The following is a 9,780-nucleotide window of genomic DNA, read 5'->3' as shown; positions in this document are numbered from 1 at the left end:
TAAGAATAGATTCTTCAGACTGGCAAGTACTTGGGCTCTGCCTGCTCTGAAGACTTTGTGAGGTGTCCCCAAGGTGTCTCAGTGATGACACTTCCCTTCCGTCCTGAGTTCCCCCCACACCTACTGAGAAATACACCCTAGTAGTTCAGGTCCAAAACGTTGTACTTGGCACTGATGAAGCGTAATGGGAAGCCCTTCCCTGTAGCTGTAAGCAGCTAGAGTTTCAGGTTTAGAAATTGCCGTGGAAGGCAGAGCTGCTCCCAGGTGAGCTCCCGGTGGAGCCAGAGGCTGCCTGGGGAAGCGGAACAAACCTGGACCCACAGCAGACAAGCGCACCCCCAAGAGGAGAACATGAAACAATGAGTCAAACTGCCAGCTTTCCTTCGGAAACTCGAGAGCACAGAAGCAAATCTGCTATGAACCAGACCTAGCCAAGGACCTTCCCTTTCTCTCAGTCTTTTCAGGACAATGGTTATCGGTGGTCCTCAAAGGGACATCTGGTCACCCTGCACAGTCGTGTTCAGAAAGAGTGAGGAAAAACCTCTCTTTGGAGCCCTCTCTGGCCTGCATTTGCTCTTCCTGCTCTGTAGCCACTTCTTCCCTTTCCCTAACACCCAACACCTACTCACACCGGCTGCAGTCTGAGGGCAGAGAGGAGTCAGTGCCTTGGGGAGCCTAACATTTTCTCTTAAGCAGTGTAAAGGATACAACCTGTCCTCTTTTGCCCTTACGCAGACACACACTGTTGGAAGCATCCGTATTTTTGGATTTCAGTGTCATTAAGTGTCACAAAGCCCAACAACAAATAGTAGAAAACCTAATCTCCCACCCAGTGTGTGTGTGTGTGTGTGTGTGTGTGTATTTAAAAGCCTGTTCTATTTGAATGAATCATGCTTTTAAGTCAATACACAGTTTAGCTTTAAACCTTTGATCTGTTACATAAATACCAAGAGCTTCACTCTGCACTTGGGTGTTTGTCCTTGTCTGCGAGACTTCCCTTCCTGGATTACACATTCCCAGGGAAGACTGCCAGTGCCTCCCTTTGTCCCCAGACCATCTTTGACCGTGTGCGTGTGCGTGTGCGTGTGCGTGTGTGTGTGTGTGTGTGTGTGTCTGTATGTATGTATGTATGTATGCCTGTGTAGTGTGTGTATATATGTGTGTCTATGTGTGTATGGTGTGTGTCTCTGTGTGTCTGTGTATATGAGTGTGTGTCTGTGCATGCTGTATATGTGTGTGTGTGTTTTATGTCAGTATCCTGGACCTGCAAACAAAAGTCGCCTTTCCTGTTTCTGTTTCTGCAGAAACTTGAAGCCACTCCAGTTCTCCCTGGGGTTACAAAGTCTTTGGGGTATTGTCCAAAGAAGCGTCCCATGCTGCGGGATTTTTTAAAGTACCCAGGATAAAGAATTGAACTGGGTGCAGGAGGACCTTTCTGATTCTTCAGAGGCTGCTTGGAGGATGCAACTAGTAGACAGGTGCTTGGAAGAATGTAGGGTAGTCTGCACTCCCCAGTCCTTGCAGCAGCATGGCATATTTTCTCCTATGAAGCGAGCACCATTCATACTCTAATTATTTGCTTCTTTCTCCTTCCTCAGTCTGTGAATCTCCCCCAGGGAACAACTGTCCTCTTGTTTGAATTTGCTCCATCTGGTTCCTAACTGCTACAGAGTTCCACTCATATTGAGATAAGCAAAGAAGTAAGGGAAGTTGGGTCCAGGTGGTCCCAGCATCCTAGAGGACATCCTTGAACACGAGCCCCCCCCCCCCCCCCGGAAAGCTACTCCCACACACTTCCAGCTACTTCCTCTCTCTGTCTCTCTCTTATTCCCACTTCCTTCATATCACCCACTCAGAACGCCACTTCCGGATGTCCTTCCTCGGGTGTGGCCACTTGCAATATGGCAACATGCGCAAATGTGCAGTCTCCTGAATCTCTTTCCCAGTCTGCTTTGTTGGATACTATTTCAGCTGCTGATTGTCCGGCTCTCTCCACTAGAACATATATCCCATGAGAACCTTATCTTCAGGATCTCAGGTAGGCCCAGCAAGTATCAGCTGAGTGAAGGGAGAGAGGGAGGACGGGAAGCCCATCTCACTTCTCCTTTACACTGTTCAACTGACCCACTAGAGTGCAGAGATATGGTGCTGTATTGTATTAGGAAACATCCCCACGGGCTCATATTTTCTGTGCTCAGCCCCCAGATGGGGAAACTCGTTTGTATGGGGTGGTACTTTAGGAGGTGAGGATCAACTGGGGAAGAGAGACCACTGGGCATATCTCATATCTCATGAAGTTATAACTGGTCCCTGGTCCATGATCCCTGGTCGCTACCAGTGTCTTCCTGCTTCTCATCTGCCACAAAGTGAAGAACTTCTTGACTACATGCTCCCTCTGTCATCACATTCTGCCCAAACTCATGGGACCAACCACCAGGATCTGAACCCTTCAAAACAATGAGCCAAAATAAATCTCGGTTCCTTGAACTTGTTTGTGCCAAGTATTTTCAGCACAGTGATAAAAAAGAAAGAAAGAAAGAAAGAAAGAAAGAAAGAAGAAAAAAAGAAACAACTAAATTGCCTGGAAACCTAGAAGGAAGCTGTGCTCCCTTTGTAGACATGGCCCCTTGAACATGGACTGTGGGGCCCAGAGTGCTTCTCTACTGGGAGAATATGGAAGAAGGTGAGAACTGTGTCAATGCTTTTTTCTTTCAGCACTCAGAGGAATGTGGTGACTTGAGAGGGGACGCTTCCTAGAGGCGGTTGCAGTCACATCATCTGTATAGAGAACACGCAGAGAGAGGACTGCTGAACTTGTCTAAAGGTGAGATGGTCTTTCGGGGTTCCTGATTCATGAAAGAATCTGTGAGACACGCAGTTTCCAACGGAACAATGAGAAGCACGGTTTTTACAGATGCCCACAGACAGGTGTGCCCACAGAGATGGGCTTTGTTCTGGATATACAAACGGGCACTTGTGAAGAGGGGCAAACAGCCACTCGAGGAAGGACTGGTCACATCATTTGGGTGTGGTGGTTAGTACGGGATACAGAAGTGGCTGTTTGGATGGGAGCCACCCAAGAAGACAGTGACCACCTTTGTTTCTGTCAACAGATGGTTGATAATTCAGGCGCTGATATTCGAGAAGTTATTGTCATTTCTCAGATGTCCAGATGTTATTCATCCATTCCCTGTCATTAACCCACTGCCACCTAGACGCAGATTTCAAAATATAAGAGGCCACCCTCTGAAATATTTGCAGGGTCACTGAGGTCATCAAACACTTGTTTCCTGTGTTAATGAAAGCAAAGCGGAGATCACAGGTCAGTGACAGAGAACAGTTGAACTCCGCTACAGGTCCAGGGCAGCCAAACATCGCAGAAACCCTGCGGGCAGCTTTCCACCTTCCTATCTCTTCAGTTTCATCACCAGAGAAAACAGCCTCAGCCATGCACCAATCTGAGTCCAACAATTCCAACGAAACAATACCAAGCCTAACCTTAGCGCACTTCTCGTGGGTAAAAAAGCAGGCTCGTACAGCCTCTGCCTGCTTCAGGGGCTGAGTCAGGACTCAATACATTTTCTGACATTTTAGCCCAGTGTATGTTACAGGACCAAATGAGATAAACTCACAGCCTGGGTTTTGTAATTGTTATTGATATCATCTTTAAGTCAACTTTTCTTCCGTCGAGAAGCTCATCCGATGGATTGACAGGAAGGTAGCATGATGATGGGACCTCAAAACTACATGGCAGATGCTGTTACACAACACTAATGTCAGCAATTGTGACTGCAGAGAGAAGCACCTCATTTCTGAAGGAAATGCTTCCTTTGGAGACATAGTCTCACGCTAAGGAGTACTCCACAGGTGTTTGGCCATCCCTGTCTTGGCTAGTTGAGAGCTTTGGGACTGGTTCTGTCCAACACTGTCTCGCCCAGAAACACTTTCATGAAAACTATGTAACAAAATTTTCCATGTGGCCAGAACTGCTGAAAAGGAAGCGGAAGCTTTCTACATGGTATGGGAGGAGCAGAGGACCCAACAGACAGGAAAAAGCACAGGTGAGTGTCTTTGGGTGTAGCTAATCATCACCGTGTCTGCAGGTTGCAGGCAATGCTCAGCACAGGCTGTCTTTGTTGTTAATGCCCCAGCACTTGTCACCTGACTGTAGAACTTATATATGACAGATTTGCTTCTTTTAGACCCTTTAAGAGTCCCCTAAAACAATGAACGGGTCATCTCTGGTTTTCTAAACTACGAGGAAGAGCCTTGGGGTGGAGCAAAGGCAACCAGAGACACCAATCTGCAAAGGGTGTGAAAGCCAGGGAAGGTGGGAACACAGGGTTAGGCCTTTCAAATGTTGGGACTGGGAAGTCACAGCTTCCTGTCTGCATGGTATCTTAGTTACTTTTTAATTGCTGTAATAAAGCCATGACCAAGGCAACTTATAGAAGACAGAGTTTATTGGGGGCTTACTGTTTCGAAGGGTGAGCCATAACCATCATGACAGGGAACATGGCAGCAGACAAGTAAGCATGGTGCTGCCGCTGTAGATGAGAATCCACATACGTGACCCAAGCACAAGGCCATGAGAGCTAATTGGGAATTGTCTGGGCTGTTGAAATCTCAAAGCACAGCCCCAGTATCACACCTCCTCCAACCAGGCCACACCTTCCAGTCCTTCCCCAGCAGTTCCACCAACTGGAGACTGAGTAGTCAAACACTGTGTCTATAGAGACCATTCTCAATCTGGCTGCCTCTTGTGATTTCTCATAGGACAGATGTGGGCTTTCACATGTAAAAGGGAATAGAAAGAGTAGGTGAATCTGACTTAGTTCCTTGCAGTTAGGGGTGAACTATGAATGTCCTACTGCTGAGCTGACCAAGGGACCCCCTCCTGTGATATGAATTTCCATGGATAACCCTGAGGCATGTTCTACATCAGCACTGTTCAATAGGAATGTAATATGAGCTATTTATGTAATTTCACATTTAGTAGCCACACTTATAAATAAATGAACCAACTGGAAGCAACCTAGATGTCCTTCAACTGACAAATGGATAAAGAAAATGTGGTACATTTATGCAATTACTCAACTATTTTTTAAGAATCATGAAATTTGAAGGCAAATGGATGGAACTAGAAAGAAAAAAATCATCCCAAGTGATATAACCCAGACCTCAAAAGACAAACATGGTATATACTCACTTATACGTGAATATTAGCTATAAAATCAAGGATAACCATGCTATAATCCCCAGACCTAGAGAAACTAAGTAACAAGGAGGGTTCAATGGGGGGTGCATGATTCTCCCTGTGAAGGGGAAATAAAATAGACATTGTGGGGGGACTGGGGACAGATGGGGAAGTAGGGGAAGGATGGAGGGAGAGAGTACTAGGAGTGACAACAGGAATTGGGGGGGGGGGCATCTCAGAGATGAGCTGGAAACGCAGTGCAATGGAGACTCCCAGAAATCTACCAGTGTGACCCTAGATAGCACTCCTAGAGTAAGGGATATGAGCCTAAGCTGGCCATCTCCTGTAACCAGGCAAGGCTTCCAGTGGAGGGACTGGGACACCAACCCAGCCACAAAACCTTCGGCCTACACTTTGTCCTGCCTACAAGATGTGCGGCAATAAAGGGGCACAGAAATTATGGGGGTGGTCAACTAATGACTGGTTCAGCTTATGACCCATGCCGTAAGAGGGAGGTAACCTCTAGCACCACCTAGAGAGCCAGGAACCAGAGGCTACACAGCCCTGAGACTCAGCATACAGCTCAACAGGACCATCAATAAAAAAAAAAAGTATTGATCCCTAATGATATTCCACTATACTAGCAGACAGTAGCTTAGTATAATTGTCATCAGAGAGAATGACATCTAGCAACTGATGGAAGCAGATGCAGAGAACACAGCCAAACACTAGACGGGCTCAGGGAATCCTGCCAAAGAAGGAGGGAAGATTATAGGAACTAAAGGGTTCAAGGACACCAAAGAAAACCCACAGAATCAACTAATGTAGGCTCATAGGGGGCTCAGGGACACTGAAGCATCCATCAGGGAGCCTGTATGGGACTGACCTAGGCCCTCTTCTTCTATGTTATGGCTATGTAGCTTGGTCTTCTTGTGGGACTCCTAACAGTGGGAGCAGGAGCTGTCTCTAACTCTTTTGACTGCTTTTAGGACCCTTCTCCTCCTACTGGGTTACCTCATCCCAGCCTTAACATAGGACTGGTACCCAAACTTCCTGCAACTGGATATGCCCTGTTTCATTGATATCCATGGGAGACCTGAAGGGAAACGGAGGAGAAGTAGATGGGGGAGGGGTCTGGGAGGAGGGAGGAGAAACTGCGAAAAATAAAAAATAAATAGAGCCAGTTGAAGCTGACTTCAGCAATTTATTTAGCATCACGTGTCTAAAATGTAATAAGGTTGCACAATTGAATTAACAATGTCAACAAAGAGATGTTTTGCTCTGTTTTCTTGTAGTGCTATGCTGGAACTCTAACGTGTATTTGACATTCGGAACACAGCTCAGTTCTGAATAACTACATCCCAAACGTTAGCTAGCCAGATGTGGTTAATGGTTACCACAGTGGTCAAAGAAGCTCTAGCCTATCCTTCAAAGCTTCCCCATGCAGGCTGGGGAGATGGCTCCGTGGGTGAAGCACTTGTCAGGCAAACATAAGAACCTGAATTCTATTTCAGAATCTTATAAAAAGCCAGGCTTGGTAGTGTGAGCCTGTAAGAAGGAACAGGCAGGAAGATTCCTGGGGCTCACTGGCCACAGGCTAGTCTAACTGAAGAATAAAGTAGATGGATAACTGAGTAACAACATTCAATATTTCCCTCTACCCTAGATGTGATCACATACATGTACATTCACCGAGAGGGAGGGAGGGAGGGAGGGAAAGAGAGAGAGAGAGAGAGAGAGAGAGAGAATGAGAATTCTTCTTGGGACTGATCCCTAATTGGCTGTTATGGTATTCTGTCCTCTGATGCACCTTATCCAGACTTTATTTTCCTCCATTCCTGGGACTGTGTGACCAGTGTTGGTGGTTTTCCTGTCCTACCAGCAACTCCCAAATAAACACACTGAAGCTTAATTTTAATTATAAATGCTCAGCTATTATTACTAGCTAACTCTTACATTTATGTTAACCCATATTTATATATATTTATATATATAACCCATATTTATATATACCTAGGATTATTACTAGCTAATGCTTACATTTATGTTAACCCATATTTCTTATCTATGCTTTGCCATGTGACTTGGTACCTTTTTTCAGTATGGCATACCCATCTTACTTCTCTCTGTGTCTGGAAGAGCGGCCAGAGCTCTTAACCCCTAAGCTGTCTCTCCAGCCCGGGTCTTCCTTTTTTTATTTCCAGATGGAATGATGTCTTGCTGAAGGGTACATAAGTTGAATCCTGTATGGTAACAACTCAGGAATTTTGAGTCCACACAGGAGAGGAGCATCCTTCTGCTGAAGCCAAAGAGCTGGAGGCAACAGCGGCAGTGCAACTGAGAGAGGGAAGAGCCATCTGAAACCCCCCTCAGTGGACGACCGCTCTCACCTGTCCAGGTGTCAGCTTCCTGTCATCAAACCAAAGGGCTGGGGAGGGCCAGCTACCACAATTTTATATTTAGATGGAAATGTAAATATTTGTAGGTGTGGGTAGGAAGGCAAGGACCCCTGTGTCACATGGGACTCAGGCTCCCTCTTCCCGTCACATAGAGTGACGTCAGAGAGGTCTCCATCTGTAGCTCTGAGAACAGTAAGGAAAAGCAGGGCCTGTTGAGACGCAGTGTGCTCTAAAATTTTCTCTCTAAGGAGAAAGAGTATGGTTTACCAGGATGCCCAACACAGAAGCCAGCTCTGTAGCGGTGGGCAGCAAAGCTGAAGGGTGACTTCCTGTCAGTCAGCACTGAAATAGCCCTAGCCGAAGCCTGACCCCAAAATGCCTGCACACGGACGAACAAAATCTCCTGTCATGCCTTGGCCTAAAGAAATGGAAATCTCCTTATTTACAATCTCGCTCCCATTCTCTTACTCAGAATGGAGTAGTCTTCTGAGATATTTCCAGGCCCAATTTTTCCCTCAAGCCTTTATTTCACAATATATTAAAAGTTAATATATTTCTATGATAATATCTATGAGCCAGACAAGTAAACAAAATACCATAAGACAAGGCTAACCTTAATTTCCCAAATTGCATTACTCTGTGCAGACAGTGAACTTAAAATACCAGCAGTAACATTCCATTTGGGTTCCCACCATGCAGGGTACCAAAGTTACTTTCTCTAAGGTCACCAATGAACTTCCCTCTTGAAAACAGAAAGTTTGGTCTCTCCCTACTGGAGTTTTGTGCAGTATTCAACATATGGAAAAACCTCTCCTTTGCTCACCCCCCTTCAGTAAGTGCTTCTTAAAAGGGAATTCCAAACCAAGCCCTGTTACCAACACCCTAAACACCTTCAAAAATAAAGCAAAGACATCTGTTCCTTGTGGTGCTGGTGTTCTAGAACAGACCACCTTGTTAGCCATAAACCTAAGTAAGTGGTAGTGTTCTATCATATGGAGACCAAGCTGCCTTTTCGGGCTGAGAGGAAGGCCCTGAGCAGGAAAATAAGAGAGCTAGAAGATGGCCACATGAGATTTCCATCTTAAGTACACACACACACACACACACACACACACACACACACGACAAAATGCTAAGTGTGAGTGGATTTCTTTCTTTTTCTTTCTTAAGGTGACACAGTTGAAATTATACCTCCAGAGGATTCTGGACCATTCCCTGCCTCAGATCCTCATCTTCTCTCGACTGTCCCCATGCAGTGAATTCTGCTCCCATGACCGAACGGCCCCTGAGCTTTCAGTCTCCTATCTGCATGGAGAGCCCGTCTTCTAGGGGCTCTGCCTTGTAGGGAGGTGGAGGGGAGTGGTGGATGGAGCGTGAATAGTAAAAACCCAGAGACAAAAATGGGGATTCAACCTGAAGGTCAGAAAAGCAAAGCAGCCTCAAACCGAAATGTGCGATCCTGCCTCTATGAATCCTTAGATTGAGACTGAGCTTGAGACCTGTCTCCTCCCGTTTTATATTCCTCTCTAATGCTTGGATTAAAGGCGTGCACCACCACTGCCTTTCCTGGCCTATGTGGCTGCTTTGCACTGACCACCAGGCAAACTTTATTAAAACAAAATAATATACTACCATAGGTGGATGAGGGGGTAGGATCCTATTTCATTGCACATATGTATGAAATGTTCAAAGAATTTCAAAAACTAAAATGTCTTCTAAAATAAGAACCCTGAATCAGCAATACGCTTTCTTAATTCTTAAAATCATTTTTACTGAGAGCTGGAGAGATGGTTCAGTGGTTAAGAGCATTTGTTCCTTCAGAGGATGCAGGTTTGATTCCCAGCACCTACATGGCAGCTCATAACCTCTGTAACTCCAGTCCCAGAGAATCCATTGACCTCTTCTGGCTTATGTAGGCATGGCATGCATGTGGTGCATAGCACACATATAGGCAGACAAATAAAAGTAAATGAAAGGTTAAATTTTTTAAATTATTTATTTGGTGTGTGTGTGTGTGTGTGTGTGTGTGTGTGTGTGTGTGTGTGTGTGAGTGCACGCACAGCAGAGCCAGAAGAGGCTGGCAAATCCCCGGGAACTGGAATTATAGGTGACTGGTGACCTACCTGGCATGGGTGCTAAGAACTGAACCGGGTCCTCTACAAAGTAGCAACTGCTCTTACCCAC

This window comes from Microtus oregoni, unplaced genomic scaffold (assembly GCF_018167655.1).
Source record: "Microtus oregoni isolate MIOR12 unplaced genomic scaffold, Mior012 000000F_ref0000247, whole genome shotgun sequence".
NCBI lineage: Eukaryota > Metazoa > Chordata > Mammalia > Rodentia > Cricetidae > Microtus > Microtus oregoni.
The sequence above is the reverse complement of the archived record's forward strand: the minus strand, read 5'-3'. Positions refer to the sequence as shown.